Source organism: Manis javanica, chromosome 15 (assembly GCF_040802235.1).
Source record: "Manis javanica isolate MJ-LG chromosome 15, MJ_LKY, whole genome shotgun sequence".
NCBI lineage: Eukaryota > Metazoa > Chordata > Mammalia > Pholidota > Manidae > Manis > Manis javanica.
This window is the reverse complement of record NC_133170.1, coordinates 258,908-279,824: the sequence shown is the minus strand read 5'-3', so window position 1 is coordinate 279,824 and position 20,917 is coordinate 258,908. Positions and strand designations below refer to the sequence as shown.

Sequence of the window (20,917 nt, the reverse complement as noted above, 5' to 3'; positions counted from 1 at the left end):
AGGCAGCGTCTCACAGGAGACAGTGGATCTGAAAGTGATCAAAGAGGTTGTCAGGTGTGAGTGACAGATTTCAAGGAGAAGGGGAGTAGATGCAGGGAGACCAGGAGGGAACTCGCAGTCATTTCTAAACGCTGATAAAGATACCCTAGGTCAGCGTTAGGAGGTTTGATGGGACAATAACAAATCCGGGGAATATTTGGGAGGTCCTTGGAAAGCCTGTGCAACGGGCTGAAGACTGGTGAGCCATCAAAGCCGATCCCTTTTCTGCAGGCTCGGGTGCCGTGGGTTGTGGTCTCCACCTGAGCGTGGAGTTGAGGGGCAGCAGGGCGTGCGGCAGGGCCGTGCGGAGCCGCGGTGGCTCCGGGACGCTCGCCCCAGCCTTCCGGGCAGAGCAGGGGAGCAGTGCCATCTGCTGATAATGACAGGAGTGGGCGTGTGTTAGAGCCTTGGCCGTGGAGAAGGTTTACAACGGCAACGGGATAGAGAGGATGTTGACTGAACGAAGAACCAGACAGGAGTGAAGGGCAGGACTGAGGATTCAGCCGAGCCTGGAGAACAGATGGGCAGGTAGTCCCATTTTCTCTAGCTGTGTCAGCTGCCCTGCTGGAGGGGAGAAAGCAGAGTATGGCCCCAGTTGACACAGAGAGGCTCCAGCGTAAGGTATGGTGGTTGCTCGCTCTAGCCGGCTCCACTTCCTCAAGTTCCCACCGAGACAGCGAGGGAGTGTCCACCCTGGGCCAGGGACTTACCCGTATGTGTTTTAATGGCTGTGCAAACTAATACACTGAGAGTAGCCAGCGTCAGAAAGATTTGAGGGAGCTGGGATTGGTGGAAGGGATGCTAGTCAGGACATTCTGTGCAAAAGGCAAGGTTCTGATCTAATGCAGTATTAGTTCAGATATAACTCAGGACCTTATAAAGTCAAGAGAAAGGTGGATTTTTTGTTTTAGTTTGCACTAATGTATGAATGAATCCTTAAAAGAGCAAAAAATGCAGATGTCTCATTTTTAAGAGATGGTATGATTTGACAGGTTCAGGTAAATCAGCTGCCTGGGTTCAAATCCCAGCTCTGCTGTGAAAGAGTTATGTGATCTATGACAAATTCTCTGTAAAATGGGAGTAGTGATTTTCTTATACAGTTGCTATAAGCATTAGCAGGTTAACACATGTAAAGAGCTTGGAAAACGGCCTGGTACATACTAAGAACTCAATAAATATTGGAATCATTCCCGTGTATATTTAACCAAACACCATCATCTCAGAGTCGTCGGGCCACAGATGTGGTGTTGAACAGCCATAGCCCCGGATTCGTGCGCACTCCTCATGAGGCTGCTCTCTCAGGAGATGCTTCCCCGCCTTCTCACCTTCATGGTGTTCTTGTTTCGACATGTTGGTCCAAACACAAAATGGTCTCCTGTCCTAGATTTCCCCAGACTATCTCCATACAGTGCAAGCTAGAAGAATTCCATGTGAAGCTCAGAGGGCACCAGCTCGTGCCACAGCACTGCCAGCTTGCCATGAGCACAGACCCCTCTGTTCTGTATTGCCTGCTCCCCTGCTTCGTGGTCAGTACCAGCATGGGGTGTGGGGGGTAATAGGATGGTTTTCTATGACGTGCAGGCACTCCCAGCAGGTTTTCTGCAACGCATCGCACATGGGAAAGGAGTTGGCAGGAGAGCGGCATTTTTCTATACCCCAAGAAAAGCATGAAACTAGCTAAGAGAAAACTGGCAGACCTGACATCATTGTATCAGTTGCAAGGGGATGCCATCAAAGGTTATCAGGGACAGTATGTCTAAAAACTCACTGAGAATGTGACCCCCTAGAAGATACCAGCATGGAGGCATGATGCCATTAACCAGGTGGGACAATGGCCATGTCGTGAATGCCAGTGTGGACAGATGACTAGGCACTAAGGCCTCCCCGGGGCCATGATGGCACATGAGCCCAAGACAGGTGCCACCCTGGCTACAATCCCCAGCGGCTGATGCAGTTGGCTAATCACATTTTTAAAACTATTTTTCAGGATCTAAATTTGGCAAACACTGAAGAAAATCATAAACTTAATTGAAAAATTCTATTCTGTAAAAATATTTATCAATGCAGGCAAAAAGGTACTCTCTGAGGTGAGGCTTAGAACCTCACCCCCCCTGTTTTGAGAGAAATCTGCATCCGCGGATGTTTTGTTGCCCTTGTCTAGCTTGGATTAATACTTAGTCTACAGGCACACACCTGATCACCTACATTTGCCCTCTTATAGCACTAAACTATGTTTTCTACCTTTATCTTGCATCTACCTACCACTTCGGCATTTTATTTAAAAAAAATAATAATAATAAGGGAGAAATGTGGGATTCACATATAAATCAAGTATAAAAATCAAACGAATAATCATATCTGACTTGATTGTTTATAGTTCATGATGCGTGATCAAAACCAAAAGTTTCTGTGATATGACTGCCCTTGCACTGTTCACCATGTAAGAACTTATTCACTATGTAAGAACTTGTTCGTTATGCTTCAGAAGATTGGAGACTGTTGAGAATTAGGCTTGGGGTTGATTGATGATTGTGCATCGAGTCCCCTATACAGAATTTTATTGTTGTTAACAACCATTTGATCAATAAATATGAGAGATACCCTCTCAAAAAAAAAAAAAAAGGTACTCTCTGAGAAAATCTATGGGCTTCAGTATTTGCACACTTCAATAGAAATTGACTGAATTAAGAATATCCTCAGTTTAACAGCATCAGCTCTGAGTTTACCAGGTAACACAATGCCTGTAGAGAGATTTTCTCAGGTTGACAGTCCACAGAATAGGAACACCAATAATTTCAATCTTATTAACCCTACAATTCAAATTTGAGGAAAATTGTAGGCATTACAATTTTTTAAAAATACTATATTTGAAAAGATCAATTCCTCCAAAGATAGCAAGATATGATACTGAAGATAGCTGATGTTAAGAAACTGATTAAAGTTCATGAATATATACAAAGTAATTCTTATATATATATATATATATATATATATATATATATTCTTTCAGGGCAATCTTATTTTATTATTTATTTATTTATTTATTTATTTAAAGTCTTGAAACATTTCCAGTTTATTTATTTTTTTTGAGAGGGCATCTCTTATATTTATTGATCAAATGGTTGTTAACAACAATAAAATTCTGTATAGGGGACTCAATGCACAATCATTAATCAACCCCAAGCCTAACTCTCAACAGTCTCCAATCTTCTGAAGCATAACGAACAAGTTCTTACATGGTGAACAAGTTCTTACGTAGTGAATAAGTTCTTACATGGTGAACAGTGCAAGGGCAGTCATCACAGAAACTTTCGGTTTTGATCACGCGTCATGAACTATAAACAATCAAGTCAGGTATGATTATTTATTTGATTTTTATACTTGATTTATATGTGAATCCCACATTTCTCCCTTATTTTTTTTTTAAATAAAATGCTGAAGTGGTAGGTAGATGCAAGATAAAGATAGAAAGCATAATTTAGTGCTGTAAGAGGGCAAGTATAGAATTTTTATATATTTTTACAAGGAAACACATTTAACTTAAAATTTTATTCCTGAATAACATATAGAAAAGAGCAAAATCCTAAGTTTAAAGTTTATTGGGTTTTCAGACCGAAACACAGAAGGGTCCCAGGACCCAGGACCCAGAAGCCCTCCTCCGGGCCTACCTCCCCCTCCCCCACTGTCTTGCTTCCGTAGCCAAGCTTTGCTCTGCGTGTTCTTGAATTCTGTGCTCACTCTTGTGTTTGGCTTATGCCTGGTATTATAGTTGTGAGATTCACCCATGATTTTGTGTGTGGTTGTAGCTTGTTTTTTACTATTGTTTGTTGTTCTATTGTATAAATACCCTACAATTTTTATCCACTCGACTACTGATGGACGTTGGTGATGTTTTCAGTTTGGGGCTTGAATGAATGGTTCTGTAGATGAGTGTGTTCTTGTATGTCTTTGATAAATAAGTGTATGCTTTTTTCTTGGGTATATTCACACGAGTGGAGTTACTTGGCCCTAGGGCGTACGCGTTGCTGGGTCCTGCGGTTTACATACGTGTCTTCAGGTCAAGAAGACCCTGCTGGACAGCTGGCTGAAGCAGTGGTATCGCGCTACGTGCCTGTCTGCAGAGCCGAGTCCCCTGGCTGAGTGCCCCTGGGTGGCCTTGTCATTCCGCCCTCCCCTCTTTCTTCTCTGTCTCTCCCCCTGCTTCTCTCCCGCCCATCTCCTCTCTCCTACTCTAGCTCCTTTCTGGGGGATATTTACTAGTAACATTTTGTGGATTTACTTTGGATTTCCTTCATTTCTAATGACCTTGAACAACTTTTCCCATTTAAAAAAATTGGGTTACCTGCCTTTTCTTTATAGCTGTGTAGCTCTTTATATATTATGGATATAAATCCTTTGCTAGATATATGTACTTCAAATACATCCTTCCACTTGAAAATTACTACTGTTAAGTTTAATATGTACTCTACGTTTTTATAATACTCTATTGGAAAACGAATATCCCTTTAAGTCCTAATTTGCTAAAAGTTTATCAAAAAAGAGCACTGCGTTTTATTAAGTGCCTTTCTGCATCTTTAAGTTAATCATATGTTTTTTCTCCTTCATTCCATTAGTGTAGAAGGGTACATTGATTGCCTTTGGAATGGTAGGCCGACCTCAAGTTCATGGAACAAACTCAGCTTGGTCAGTGTATGTTTTTCTTTTCTTTACATTTCAGAATTTCATTTCCTAATATTTGGTGTAAGGTTTTGCATCTATGTTGTTGAGAAAAACTGGTGCATAATTTTCCTTTCTTTTTATATCCATGCCCAGGTTACGTCAGCCATATAAACAAGCAGGTAAATATTCTCTCCTTTTCTGTGCTATGGAAAACATGTAAAATTAATCATTGTTGCTTCCTAAAATATTTGGAAGAATTCATGGTGAATCTATCTGGGTATGGAATTTTCTTTGTGAGATGGTTTTAAATAACAGATTCAACATCTTCAATAAATACAAAATTATTTAAGCTTTCAGAATCATTTTTAGGAAGCAATACTTTTCAAGGAATTGGCCTAATCATCCAAATTTTCAAATATATTAACGTAAAGTTATATGTAATTTCTCATGATTTTAATTTAATAGTAGGATCCATAATGATGATTCCCTTTTCCATCTCTGATATGTAACTTGTAGTTTTTCTCTTTTCTTGTTTAATCCTTAGGAGTTTATTCTTTTCATTAATCTTTTCAAAGAGCCATGTTTGGATTTGTTGAATATTTCTGTAATATACCAGTTTCCTATTTCAATAGTTTTTGCTCTTTATTATTTCCTCTTTTCTACTTCCTTCACATATAATTTGCTACCCCTTTTCTAACTTCTTGATATGGATACTTATTAATTTAAACCTTTTGCCTACTAGAATATCTTCATTTAACAAAATAAATTTTTCCTATAAACACAGCTTTAGCAGCATCCCACACGTTTTGATATGGTATATTTTTATTAACCTTTAGTTAATCATATTTTCTACTGTGATTTACATATTTTCATGACACTATCAGAAAATATTTATCAGACCATATTTAATTCCTAAGCTTTGGAGATTTTTTTTTTTTGAGAGGGCATCTCTCATATTTATTGATCAAATGGCTGTTAACAACAATAAAATTCTGTATAGGGGGGTCAATGCTCAATGCACAGTCATTAATCCATCTCAAGCCTAGTTCTCTTCAGTCTCCAATCTTCTGAAGCATAACAAACAAGTTCTTACATGGTGAACAGTACAAGGGCAGTCATCACAGAAACTTTCGGTTTTGATCACGCATTATGAACTATAAACAATCAGGTCAAATATGAATATTCGTTTGATTCTCACACTTTATTTATATGTGGATCCCACATTTCTCCCTTTATTATTATTTTTATTTTTAATAAACTGCTGAAGTGGTAGGTAGATGCAAGATAAAGGCAGAAAACATAGTTCAGTGTTGTAAGAGAGCAATTGTAGATGATCAGGTGTGTGGCTTTGGAGATTTTTAACTTAGCTTTTTATAATTAATTTTGAACTGAATTCCACTGTGTTGAGAACATAATTTGTATGACTTCAATATTTGAAAATTATTTGCAGCCTTTGGGTGATTGGGTAACTATTTTTTAAACAGTTGCAAAGAAAGTATATCCTGCAAATGATGGTGCAGAGGTCTATATATGTAGATTGGGAAAACTTGTTAATCATGTCATTTTCAATGTCCTTACCAATTTTTAATCTGATTATTCTATCAGTTACTTAGAGCTATGTATGTTACAATTGTCAATTATGTTTGTGGACTTTCTATTTTGTTTCTTAGTACTGTAAATTTTTACTGTATACATTTTGAAGCTAAGTTGTTATATGACTATAGATTTTGTTTTTTATGTGTTACAGTCAGTTGAGCCCTTTGTCATTAATAAATGACCCATTTTATTTTTAGTAATGTTTTTTGCCTTAACGCCTATCCTTCTGATGCTAGTTTAGCCTTACCAATCTTATTTTGGCTAGTGTTTGTATGGCATAAATTTTCCATCCCTTCTATTTTCACCTTTTCTTTGGTTTTACATTTAAATTGTATCTTTTATAACCAGCATGTATATATGGGTATTAAAAAATGAGCCTGACATTTTTTATCTTTTACTCAAAGTATTTCTGCCATTTATATTTGTACTAATTAGTAACACATTTAAGTTAATACTGGCCATCTTACTATTATGCCCTATTTGAGCCACCTGTTCTGTTTTTTCTACTTTTCCTTTGGATTAACAAACTTTTTTTAGTATTCCACTTTTCTGCTTGAATAGTTTGTTAACAATTTTCTCTTACACTATCCTTGATCAGGTTACCCTCAGGATCACGGCATGCATTCTTTGTTAACTTCTCGCAGACTAATACAAACTGTCACTTTTACTACTTTCTGGGTAATGAAGGACCAGAGAACACTTACATTTTATTCACCCTTCCTATCCTTTATGCTACTGTTGTCTTGTATTTTAATTCTACACATATGCTAATCCTCATAAGGCATTTTTATCATTATTTTGTAGAAATAACATTCACTTAGATTTACTCCTTCAGTACTTTACATTCTCTTCATTTCCATGTTTCCATCTTGGATAATTTTTCTTGTGCTTGAAAATATCTCTTAGTGTTTTGTTTTTGTTTTTTTTAAATAAAGTTCTACTGGCAATGAGTTCTGTTGGTTTTTGTCTTAAAAACACGTTTTTTTCATTTTTACTTTTAAGAAAATATTTTCTCCCAGTTAAGTGGCAGTTTCTTATCATCAACACTTGGGAAATGCATCTTTGTCACCTGGCTCCACCGTCTCCCCTGATTAGACAGCCTGCAGTGTTACTGTGGCTCCTTTCAACAAAGGTGTCTTTTTTTTTTCTGGCTGCTTTTAAAATGTTTTGATTTTCAGCAATTTGATTGTGATATGCATAGCATGATTTTCTTTGTATTTATACTGGATTCAGGGGATTTTTAAATATCTGGTTGAATATCTTTGGTCAGTTTGGAAAATTCTTGAATATTACTTCTGCCCTCTTCTTCTTTGGGGTTCTAATTAAATGCAGGGTAGACCCTTTCATTATATCCCATCTCTTTTTTCTCTGTATTGTTTAAACCTGTTTTCTCCTCGTGTTGTGGTGTGCTGCCCATCCACATGCCCCAGCCAGGAGGGAGAGGTTTATTCCCAGCTGCCAGGAATGCTGGGGTTGATGACTCTCAGGTCTAAGTCTTTTCCAGGAGTTGAACGCCACTGAAGAGAACCACCTCCCCAAATGCCGTGCCCTCATTCTGGAGCAGCCTGCGTCACATGGCTCATCAATGTAAAGGTATAAAAGATGGTCCTGTTGCGCTCCCTGTCCCTTGGCAAACTCTAAAGGGCTCTCCAAGCCGAAACGTTTGCTGTGGGGTCAGCTGACTGTTGAAGCTAGTTTCTTGCTCTGCTTGATTCTATTTCCTTTGCTTTCTTTATCTCAAGAACTCTCCTCAAAACAAAACAAACTCTCCCCAAAAGCACACTAATTCGTACCTCAGAATCTGTTTCCTAAAGGGTCTGACTTGCAGTACCATGCTTCAGTTTGCAGTTTTTCTATTAATCTGTCTTGCATTTCACTGATTCTATCTTTGTGACTAGCTATGGATGACTACTTACTGAATCTTTAAGTTTCGTTATTTTGGTAATAGTTCTATTCTTAAGATACTCTAAAAAAAATTTCAGTTTTCTGGGGGAACAATCTTGTTAAAGTTCAAACATAACCATTATATCTGTGGGGTTTCTATTTTATTTTTCTTGGTTCTTCTAACATCCTAGATAATTTTTAAAACAATGTTTTAAAACTGAACAGTGTATATGAAAAACTAGAGAGGTTTAGAATACCTTCTTCTCAAGACAATTTAATTTTCCTCTGGAAAGTAGGGTAGATTAACCTCAATGCAGTTGAGCACAGATTTGGTTTGAAGGTAGACTTCGACATTTGTACAAATGTATTTATGGCTCCCTCCCTTCTCCCCCATTCCTAGGTTTTAGTCCTTCAGGAATCCCACCTAAAGACATGGGGTTTGTAATGGGCTCCTCCTACTTGGTAGGTCCTGAACTGTTTTCTGCCTATCCTCCCAGAAAGACCCCTGAAAGCTGTTTATCTTAGATTTTCTGATGTTTTCCACTTTGCTCATACAAAACAAATGCTCCAAAGGAAAAAGTAGGCTGCCAGGCTCATGCCAATGATATCTTCTCTCTGAGATTTTCATCCTCAGTCTAGTTTGACTGGATAACTCTGTAATGCTTGCAAAAGTGATCTAAAAACTTCTAGCCTTTTAATCTTGCTTTGCTTGTTTTTCTTGGGGGGATTTTTAATGTTTAATCAAGATACGTTCCTTTAAAACTTTCAGTTACAAAGATACTTTTAAGGTAGAATTTCTTTAAAATACTTTTGAATAGAACTCTTACACATGTATATGAACATGTCAGCTTACAGTGGGTGTGTATATTTTCTCATTTCTAGTACCCTCTTTCCATCTGAAAACTCATTTGGAAATACACCATTGTATAACAAAGAGAATCTTAAATCTTGACAGCAGATGCTTGATTTGAATAAAAGTTAGAGCCACTAGTTCAGATTTTAAGATAATCAACTAAGCAAATGACCTGAATCACTCCTAGCTGCTCTAGAAGTAAATCCCAAATTTGTTGAGTGCGTTCATATTATTAAATTCAGCTGATGTGAGTTACATCCCACCCCCACCCCACCCTCACTTTGGTCTACTCTAGCACCATCAGAATCCATTTCCATGTTTCACCTGCTTAGTATTTTTATTGCTGTTGTTTGCCATTAGGAATATATGGTAGGTTGAAAAACGGCTTCAAGTTTTTTGCACCACCTCCATCTCCATCTATTTTTCCTCCTCTTAAAAATGTACAGCGTTCTGATTAGCTTAAAGCAATAGAAAATGAAGAAAGTGGTGCTCAGGTTCTGCTCTCACTGGGAAGCATTCTATCATCATGTAGACAAGCTTAAGCCAGTCTTCTGGAGAACTAAGACATCATGAACAGTGTACTGCTGTCCCGGCTAAGGCCCCCAGACACGCAAGTGAACCCAGCCATGAGTGGCTGATGGTGGCCCAGGTCAGAAGGACCACCCAGCTATTCTCAGCCCAAATTGATAACCACAGACTCCTTAGGTAAAAAAAATGTTTATTGCTTTAAGCAGCTAAGTTTTTGGGTTGTTGTATTATGTAACAATAGGTAAAATTTACTAGCAAAAATTTTAAACTCAGGGCATTTTAACATTCTCCTCCTTGGCGTGCTGGGGTAGAGTTACGTCTGAAGGCAGTGAGGGCCAGTATGGCGGAGCGCGAGGAGACTCCGAGAAATCTTAGGGAATGAGCGTCATCTTATTCCCCCAAATGTCTCCACTCTGATTCTCCTGGTTCAACGCTTTCTCAGCCAGCTCTCTTCTCTCAAAATGCACAAGAGACTGAATTCCCCGACACGCTGCCTCTGGTTTTTAGCTACATCACTCTTGAGAGGAGAGACTTTTCAGGGTAACCCGAGAAACTCCTTGGTTCTCTGACTACATTTTCGTCTAAAAACTCACATTAAGCCTTAGCTTCTCTTTCTTACGCTGTTAGAAGCTTCTAGCTCTCTGCCTCTCATTGCAGGCTGCCTCCCGTGCCCCATCCTCCCCTGCCCCTCACCCCAATCTACGGCAGTCACCCCTCCTGCCAGCACCGTTCCTTCAACAGGCACTTTCTCTTTATGGCCATAAATGATGGTCTGAGGGGCTCTCTGCCGCTGTGTCCTTAAGTCCTAAGTACCGACTGGAAACTGGATCTTCCCCACCCGTCAGCCTGGCCACTCAGCCATCCAGGCCCAGGCGGTCCTGCCCAAGCTAGAGGCAGCGGGCGGAGTCCGTTCAGGCCAGTCTCATCAGAAGGAACCCAAGTGTAGGGAACCAGGGGCTCGTGAACGCGAAGGCTGGAGGGGTGCGCGGCTTGGACGAATGACCCCGAGACGGGGCTGCGCGGCCGGCCCACAGCCGCGCCGGTTCGCCCCACGGGGAGCTGCCGGCCCGGGGCTCCCCTTGCCCATCTCCGCACGTGTGGGCCAACCGGCTCCTGCTCCGCGCCTCTCGGCACCCATGCGGGGGGTGGGGTGGCCTACAGGGGATGCGGGTCCTCTATCTGGCCCGGAAACACCCCTCTGCTGCTGTTTCCCAGAGGAACAGGACGCGACCTCTGTCCCGACGCCTGAGAATCTGAATCTCCCGAGTCTCATGCCGGCGATTCCCACGTGGCCTCTATTTGCTCACGTCCCCACTTACCTGTTCCCCGGCGGCCTCGGCCTCACCCGTAAGGGGCCAGACGAGTCATCTGCAGGTCCTGACGCAGGGCTCAGTGCTTTGTGCAAGTGCGGGTAGCAGGTGATGCTCTTCCCGCGGCGTCGGTCCCGCTGCGCGTGGGGAGCCCCCCCCCCCGGGGGCAGGGGAGCCTGCAGCCGCCTCGGCGGAGCTGAAACACACTTCCACGTTTTCTTTTTGCTACCGGTGTTGTCACAAAACGCTTTCCCAACATACCAGCGCCGGGAGGGAATCAGCTTCTGGTGAGTGACCAGCACGCGCCCTCGCCCTGCTCGCCAGCTCCCCGCCCTGCGCTGGACACGGCCCCACTTCGTTCGTGTCTCCCCGTCGGCTGGTGTCCCGGTCGTCGTCGGGCTGCCCCCTCTCCCGCCCCTCCCACTACTCGCCCTTTCCTGCGTTGAGTAGGATTTTTACGTTAGAGACATTTCATATTTTTCTAGAGTAAATCTCTTGACTTCACTGTGAGTTAAAAATTGTAAAGCATTTAACAGTTCCACGCACATAGTAAGCATTTTTTGAATATTCACTTTTATTTATTTGCTAACTTTAAAAAACGGATGTACTTTAGGCATACCCCGGGGCCCATCTGGCTGTATGATTTTCTTATAAAACTTCAGAAATTAAACCAGGTGGATCTGAGATCCTATTTTATACTAAATTATGCTCCTAACTGAAAACATCAGGGGGTGACTTCAGTGTTACCCAAAGGCCCTATGCCTCACCAATGCTCTAGCTTATGTCTTAGAATAATTTGACAATGAACATTAGGTACAGTTTCACATGATTAAATCTAACTACTATGAATAAAAGAGACCTAGTTGTTCTAGAGCCTCAATTTTCTTCCCTTTAACACTGGCTGCACACTTGATTTTGCTTGATAAGACTGGTTCTCCAGAAGATCCCAGGAATAATTGCAAGAGACTATACCTATTTGTCACATACATGTTTGTTTTGGGGACAGTTTAATCATAACCTAAAGATGGGCTTTCTGAAGGACCTTGAAGACAGTAAGAAAGTAAAGTGACACTGGCAGAGCAAACACTTTCAAACCTGAGAGGTTGTGCTGGACCCTCCGTGGGCCTGTGTCCTGGGGGCCAGTCCAGCAAGGCCTTGCCCACGGAGATGTCCTTAAAGACGGAGGCCGGCTCGGCGGGCGCCCTCCCCGCTCCCACCGCTCTGCTGGAAGTGCGAGTGGTTGGAGGAGGCTGTCTACTCTCCGTCTACAAGGGCTCCCGTGCTTTTCTCAGCTGTGACCAGCCCTCCCCAACACTGCAAGCTCTCAGCCTTCGAGACAGCAGCTCCATCTCTAGTCCCTTCAGAGGGGCTTTTACAACCTCTCCACTCTCGGCCTTTGAAGTGAGGAAATGATCATTTTAAACAAGGGTTGCAGTAGACCTCAAGTTTGGCACCTTCTGTGTTGGGTTTACTGCAGGAGGAAATAGGGTGATAGAGGGGGAGGCTGTCGGGCCATCAGCAGAGTTCGATTCAAGAACTAACAGGTCCGATGCTCACGGACCATCCCTTACTGCAAGTACACACATTGTAATGTAAGATCTCCAGCAATGTGATGGAAACCCGTAGGTGATCTGCGGCCAAGCAATGGTCCAGCTGTGTGATCCATCTGTCTTCCCCGACCTGACTGGGCTCTACCCAGCACGGTCAGGGGGACAGACAGATGATTAGGATGAGCAGGTGTCCCCATCTTCCAGTACAGTCCTGGTTTATGCATTTTGTCCCCTCATCTGTCCAGTTAAGCCCAGTTACACTCAAGGGTGTCCAGACTTGGATAATAAACTTCACAGACAACTTATTTATAAACAAGTTGGGAAAATGTCAACCCTGGCACATGCAACCTCTGCTCTTACTCTGTAGGGTTCTTGAAGTTCTGGTAAATTGTGACCTCTGCTAATTGAATCGCGAACTGTATGGGATCTTCAGTGACTGTGTGTGTTGGGGGGCCTTCCCACTGACTTGTGCCCTCCTGAACCACCCTCCTAGCGTCCCTCAGAACTGTACAGGGTCAGACGCTGGCATTGCTTTGCTGCATCCCCACCTCCCGGCTCTGCTCCAAGCTGCTGTTTCTGAAACACTGTTCCGGGTTTTCAAATTACATTCTCTGTTTTGGGAATCTTTGCTCAAGATTTGGAATCCCTATTACAGCTAAAAGAAATTGTCTTTACATGCTGAACTAGTTACTTGTTCTGTTTCTTGTAGCCCTTTCTTCGATTACATTTTTATTTTGAGTCATGTTTTAGGGAGATGTGAGGGGCAAAACTTGTAAATTGCTTGCATGTTTGAAATCCTCTTCATTTTGCCTTCATACTTGAACAGCAGTTCAGCTGGAAGTTTCCAAATCCTTTTCCCTTAGGACATTTTGGTTATTTCTCCAAGGTTTTCTACCTTGTCTATTTGCCAGTCAGAAGTCTGGTGCCAAATTCATCCTATCTACTTCCTTTGTAATTTTCCTTTTCCTTCTACCCTCTTTTTGGCAGTTTCTAGCACTTTTTATCCTTAGACTTCACAAAAATCAGCAAAATGTTTCTTAATATTTGCATAAAGCACATCATGGGCCCTTTTGAGCTGAACACACAGGTCTTTTCTCTAGCACATGCAAGTGTCTTCGATTTCTTTATTTTCCCATCCACATTGTTCTCTCATGTTTATTGGGTAAATTATAGATCTCTGGATACAGCTCCATGTTTACTAGCTTGTTTCTTAGTTTTCTGAGAACAGTTCAGAAAGAAAAATGGGAAGACCTCAGCTTTGGCTGCCAGGCTGCCTCCAGCCTGTCCCGTGCATTTCTTCAGTGTCTCTCGCGGTCTGCATGTCCACTTTCAAGACCTGTCGAGGGGTCTTGTGCCCACAGTCCTCCCTTCTACTTGTCTTGCACTTTCAGAAGATGTTTCTGTGATTGTCTTAGGATTTATTTAGTTTCTTGCATTGTTTCCCTTGAAGATAATTTCTCTGCTGCTTCCATTTATGGGCCATCCTTTTTTCTCAAATGTCAGGGCCTGGCTCTGTAATGAGGGGGCCTGTGTGATGGACAGGCTTCTCTAGGGGGCTATGTAAGTCCAGGGAAAGGAAATCCTGGGGCAAAATACCTCTAAAAACTGAAATTGGTCACAGGGAGAAATAGTTTAAAATCAGTTTATTGCTCAAGAACTGCAGTCCCAGGCCACCTCTTTCCTGCTCCAACAGAAGCAAAATCGGCCCTTCCCCTCACCTCTCAGATACAGAGAAGCCCTTGGTTGCCCAGATAATTACCCATTGATATGGAGATAATTGGCTCTCCACCCCTGAGGAACACCTGTTGATATGCACATGCATTAAAGCCAGGTGAGATACTCTGGAAATATTACAATTTTACCCCCACATGCTAACCAATTTGACCAAAATTAAACTGATTTGGAATAAATTCAGATTTCAGTGACTTTGTCTTACGGAGTCACCTTCTGGAACTTCCTGTGGTCTGGTTTGACTGCCTCAATCCCACTCCAAAACACACAAACACACCATTCTAGAGCTAGGGTGGCACAGGGTGATGGTAAATATGCCTTTTCTATTATGCACAGAAACTCCAGAAGAATTGGAGCTCATATCCTTTTGACCCAAGAATGTTAATGCTTTTATCCCAGGAAGTACACTTTGTTAAACTTATGATGTTAAATATTAAGATGCACCATTTTCTGTACCACTAGAAGAGGAAAACTGCCAAACTGAGACACAAAGGTCTGTTTTTGTCAGTCTTGACAGCTTATCCATTTTGTTTTCCAAAGAGTCATATTTTTTTTTCCCATTGAATGTTTTTCCCATTATATGTGTACATAATCAATTAGATTTTTGGTTGACTGTCTACAGATCTTCTGTATCTTTGCTGGTTTTATGTCTAGCAGTTCTAGCACTTTCTGAGATGAGGGGAAGTCTGCACCTCTAGTTGTGGATTCATCTTTCTCTTTCACTCTTTGCTTCATTTGTTTTAAGGATCTGCTGTTTGGTGTTATGCACACTTAAGAGTGGGATGTCTTCTATCTTTATGTGCATTATAAGGACAAAGGGGCACCTCTTTGTCTCTAATAACTTCTCTGAAATCTACTTTATCAGATATCCCATTTTCTATTAACTTTCTGCCTGTATATCTTTTTCCATCCTTTCACTTTACTTGTGTCACTGAATTTTAAGTTTTTATCACCATAGTTGGATCATGATTTTTATTCAGTCTAATTTGATTTTTAATTGGTGTACTTAGACCATTTACATTTAAGGTGATTACTGATATGGTATCACTTAGGTCTATCATTTTATTGTTTCTTTTGGTTCCTGTTACTCCGTTTCTCTTTTCTTGACTTCCGTGGGTTCCTTAAATATTTTTGAGAAATTCAGCCTGATTTATTTATAGTGCTTTTGAGTGCATCCCTTCATACAGTTTTGATAGTGGCTGCTCTGGGTATTGCAGCATGTAGATGACATCACTGTCTACTGCTGTCGACATTCACCAATGTGAGCAAACCGTGAAAAATCTCACTTCTATTTAGATCCCTTTTCCCTTCTCCACTGCAGATGCCAGAAACTGAATTTCTAAAACTCATGAAAAGGATAGCCGAGTGTATGTGCCTGTATTTCTGGTCTTTCCTTTGTCTCTTCTTTCCTGATGTTCTCATATGTGTTCTTCCATCCTTTACTTTTTATCTGAAGAACGTTTTTAGTCAATCTGTAAGGACAGGTCTGCAACAATTCGTTCCAGGTTGCCTTCTGCGGGAATGTTACTTCCCCTTCATTCTTGAGGGGTAGTTTGATCAGATATAGAATTTGCAGCTGACAGCTCCTTTCTTTCAGCACTTGAAGTGTAATGTCATTTCTTTCTGATCTCCACATGTTTTGACAAGAAACCCTCACCATTCAAATTTGTGCTCACCTGTAGGTAATGTGTTTCTCTTGGCTTCCAAAATTTTTTCCTTGTTCTTAGTTTTCAGAAGTTTGACTATTATGTGGCATGGATTTCTTTGGATTTATCCTTCTGGGGATTCACTCAACATTTTAAATATGTAGCTTTGTGTCTTTTGCCAAATTTGGGAAGTTTTTAGCCATTATTTCTTTAAGTTATTTTTTAGTTCTAATCTTTTTCTGCTTCCAGGTCTCTGATAATACAGATGTTGACTTTTGTTTCTGTCAGAGGTCCACAGCCCAGTCCTTTTTCTTTCTTTTCATGGTGTCTTCCCCAGTCTCTTTCTTCTGTTGTTCAGATTGGGTGAATTCTATTTATATTTACTCAAGTTCACTGGTCCTAATCTGTCACCTCCATTTTACAACTGTGTATCTCTGATGAACTTTTCTTTAAATTTGTTATTGTATTTTTTAAATTTATAACTTCTAGTTCTTTTGTTTTTTTCTTGATGTTCCAATATTTCATTTGTTTCAAGAGAATTTGTAATTGATCATTTGAAATTACACATTGAATTTGAAATTTTTATGATGCGTGCTTCAAAACCCGCATAATCCCAACATTAGATTTGTGTTCATTCGAGTTTTAATTTTCTTGGATCTTGGTGTGATGGGTGAGTGCCAGTTGTGTGTTGGACGTTCTATTTAAGTCTTTTATTGTAGCAAGCAGTCACTGTGGTTTGACTTGGCACACAAATCCTGGCATGCTTGGTGGCTCTGGCACTAGCCAGTTGACTTCTAAGAATCTGTTTTACTTGTTCTGTTTGGTTTATATGATTCTACTGATCCTTGCATGTGCTGCTTATAAGTAACAAAATGTCCTCTTATGTCACTAAGCATGTGGTAACGTGTCATGGAAGCAAAGGAATCTGATGCACATGTGTGTGCACATGTAGGGTGGGGGTCACTGAGAAGAATCAAGTGTGCATGCCACTTGCTCTCCTTCATTTCTTTGCCTGATAACTCAAGAGTCCTTTAGGTTTCATCTTAGGGGCATCGCTGCCAGACACCTCTGACCATAACTCTCTCCCCAAGCCCGGCTTGGGGGTACTGCCTTTAGAGGCTCCCTGGAATCCTGGGTACATAAAAGAGCATTTTTAATTTTATACTGTACCTGTAAGCATGTTCCCTCTCCTCTTAACTGTAAGATTTAAAGATGAGGGTCATTCTGCATTGCTGTGCCTAGGATGGTATCCGGCATGAAGTCTTCACTGATACATGCTTGTCCATTACATTACTTAGCCTGAATGAGAAGGCAGAGTATTCCTCAGAAGCATCTGACTTACCTACTCAATTTCAGGCCAACCTATGGAAATCATTCCTGCAAGGTATGCTTCAGAGCTCTCTCATGATCCCATGTGTCTATTGCTAAGCTTTTGCCAGAGCTGTGACTGTTATAAGGACCTTATACTTACAGGGAGTCCAAGTTAAATAATCTTGGGAATGGCATTACACAGAACTTAGTCCAACAAAAACAAGGAAATTAAAGCTCAATAGAATTAAATGACTTGCCCACATCATGAATCTGGGACTCAAATCCTCACCTGCCGGCTCTGCTACACCATCTCCAAGCCACCGCAGCTCTCCCAGCTCTCCCAGCTCCACCTGCGGCCGGGGTCGCCCCATCCTCTCAGCCTCTGCTTCAGTCCTCACGACTGTTTCCCAGTTGTGAATTTCACTTTCATCCAATTCTGCCTTTAGCCTCAGCTGAAAACACAAAAATGTATAGGGATTGGCAGCATTACTTAGTTTATTTTCCAGAAAATATAAATTGGAAGGAAACTTTAAAATTTTTCCTAACTATGAAAGGAACATAGAATCTTTGTAGCTATCTTAGAAAATAACAAATGTATGAAGAGGAAAACTAACATCACTCATTATTTTGCTGTCTACAAATATCTACTTCTAACATCTCAGGTTTATTTTTTCCTATTTTTCTATTTAATGCATCTTTAATTAAAATAGGGATAACATAGCATTCATTCTTCTCCCCATTTAATATTATACATAGCTTTTCATTTCATTTGTGATTATTCAAAAACATTTTTAATAACTACATCGTATTCTAGCCTAGGAAGATACTGGAATTTATTGAATCATTCCATAATTTTGGACACTTTGAATATTTAGTCATTCTGATTATTTCCTAAAGAATAGATTCTTAGAAAAGAAATTAGTGGATCAAAAGATGTGAATATTGTATTTCATAATTTCCTGTTGTTTCCATAACATTATCACAAATCTAGCAGCTTAAAGTAGCTCTTACTTTTGTCTTAGAAATCTGCATATCAGAAGTCTGGCCGGCTGGGCAGACCTACTCTGCTGGGTCTCTCAGGCCTCCGGCAGCTGCTGGTGTCCCCGGCTCCTACGTGCAGGCTCAGGGGGATGGTCGTTTTCTAGACTCAAATATTTAAGTTTCTAGAATTCATTTCCTTCTGTTTCCACATGGTCTCCTTCATCATCAAGCCAGCAACGCAGATGAGTACCTCTCATGCTTTGAATCTGACTTCAGCTGAAGAAAGTTCTTTAAGGCTCATGTGATCAGATTACTCAGAATAATCTCCCCTTTTTAAGGTCTATACTTCAGTAACATCTGCAAAGTCCCATCCGGCACGAAAAGTAATATATTCTTGGGTTCCACAGATCAGGTGTGAACTTCTTTGGGGGCCATTTGCCCACTACAAACATTTCTAGGGATCTTCATAAATAGAGCCAAAATATTTTCCAGGTAAGCTAAGATTTCTGCCACTGGCATTGAATGATACCAACACAAAATACATTATCTTTTCATTATTTTAGTAATATGACATACATTTGTGTTTACTTGCCTGTCTTTGATTTATAGTGAGGTCAAACTCTTGGAAATACTCATTTACCATTCATTTTTCTTTGATTTAATGTCCATTGCCTATTCTTCTATTAGAGGCTTAGTATTTCCCATATTGATTTTTATTCTCTTCGTACATTAAGAATATTTTTTTTGGGGGGGTCCTATGTTTTTTTTTTTTTGAGAGGGCATCTCTCATATTTATTGATCAAATGGTTGGTAACAACAAAATTCTGTATAGGGGACTCAATGCTCAATGCACAATCATTAATCCACACCATGCCTAATTCTCATCAGTCTCCAATCTTCTAAAGCATAACAAACAAGTTCTTACATGGTGAACAGTACAAGGGCAGTCATCACATAAACTTTCGGTTTTGATCACGCATTATGAACTATAAACAATCAGGTCAAATATGAATATTCGTTTGATTTTTATACTTATATGTGAATCCTACATTTCTCCCTTATTATTATTATTATTATTTTTAATAAAATGCTGAAGTGGTAGGTAGATGCAAGATAAAGGTAGAAAACATAGTTTAGTGTTGTAAGAGAGCAAATGTAGATGATCAGGTGTGTGCCTGTAGACTAAGTGTTAATCCAAGCTAGACAAGGGCAACAAAACATCCACGGATGCAGAAAATTTCTCTCAAAACGGGGGGTGAGGTTCTAAGCCTCACCTGTTGATCCCCAATTTCTCACCTGATGGCCCCCCTGCGACTGTGCCTGTCTTAGGTTGTTCCTCCCTTGAGGAATCTTACCTGTCTCTGGCTAACCAGTCAAAGAATATTTTGGTTTGTCTTTTGTAGTAGCTACCATTTTTCATAAATGTACACTTTACCACTGTACAGTTATGTATATCTATCCATTACTGTTTTACTTTCACATGTAGCTTCAATAATTCTGAAGGGGTGTATCTCTGCTTTCATATTAATTTGTTTTTCATTTTGGAGTATGGTATGAAGAAAGGCTGTTAACTGATTTTTTAAAAATTAATTTCAATAGTTTCTACTGAATAATTAGAGCAAAATTAGGAAAAGATGGGTGCATGCTACAGAAACAAAGGCTAAGCAAACTGAACTTCAAAACTGGTACAGAAAAAAAACTTCAAAACTGGTACATGAAAACTGAGTGAAATAATTTCTCCTGTTTCATCTACATGTGCCTTTAACAAGGGCTGGAAAAAACTAATAAGATAACAGGTAGCTAGGAACAGTTTTTGATGTCCTGAGCATGTAGTCAGTACTGGATCTCCTAAACAAGATTTAAAGTGACTTAAAAATTATTTTTAATATTGATTATCTGTATAAAACAACTAGAACTAGACTAACATACTCTAAATAAAGCTAACTACAAAGAAAAAACTCAACCCCCTCAAAAGACTTACTCTCAACATTTGAAAATCTAAACATTAATTACGACATACCATTCCAATTAACCTTACTCCAGAAGACAGGAATGCAGAACTCTGAGCTCCTAAGACCTGGCCCCAGAAGGTGTGATTGAGACACTTTTGACTGTGAAAAGAGAGAACTACACATGTAAAAAACAAAAATCAAGTCTAGATGAATGAGTAGGCATGCATCAACTGGGAAAATACATTTGTGTTCTGACAAAGGACATGAGTACAGAATATATAAAGAACTCTGACAAATCCACAGTAAGAGGACAAACAACCTAATTTTTAAAATGGGCAAAAGATTTGAACAAACACTTCACAAAAGGAGACATGGACGGCCACCAAACACATGAAGAGTTTCTAGCGCTAGTCACTATGGGAGTGGAAATGGGAATCATTTTACACAGCGTGAAAGGCCATTGACAATGCCAAATGTTGGCAAGGCTGGGAGCAACTGGAACTCGTGTGTTATTGGTGGAAAAGAAAATGATAGAAACACTTTGGAGAACTCTTCAGGAGTTTCTTAGAAAGTTAAGTGTACACTTACCATAGGGCCTGTCAACCCCACTAATTGTCCATTTTTGCCCAGTCCTCAATGCTTCCATGTTTTTTCTTCTCCCACATCTTCTGTGTCTTTCCTATTTTAATGTTTCTTCCTGAATGAATTCTCCCTAATTAATCAGAGACTCATGTCTTATACATTCATTCTAGGTGGTATACATGTGATGACAGAAAATGAAAATAATTTAGAATTAGCTGTGTGATTTGCCAAAATAAGATGACAACTATTTTTTCACAGCTATAGATGGTAGTTATGTCAAGAGTAACAATGAAAA

At 40.3% G+C, this 20,917-nt stretch overlaps 1 long non-coding RNA gene across 1 annotated transcript in view; it reads left to right on the top strand.

The window, feature by feature from the left end:
• The window catches only part of LOC108409146 (uncharacterized), a 162,402-nt gene extending 141,540 nt beyond the window's left edge, over window positions 1–20,862 (top strand). Inside the window, exon 12 of the long non-coding RNA XR_012125762.1 lies at window positions 4,653–20,862. This is a non-coding gene — a long non-coding RNA (uncharacterized lncRNA). The remainder of the gene's footprint in view (window positions 1–4,652) is intronic.
• The last annotated feature ends 55 nt before the right edge of the window (window positions 20,863–20,917 follow it).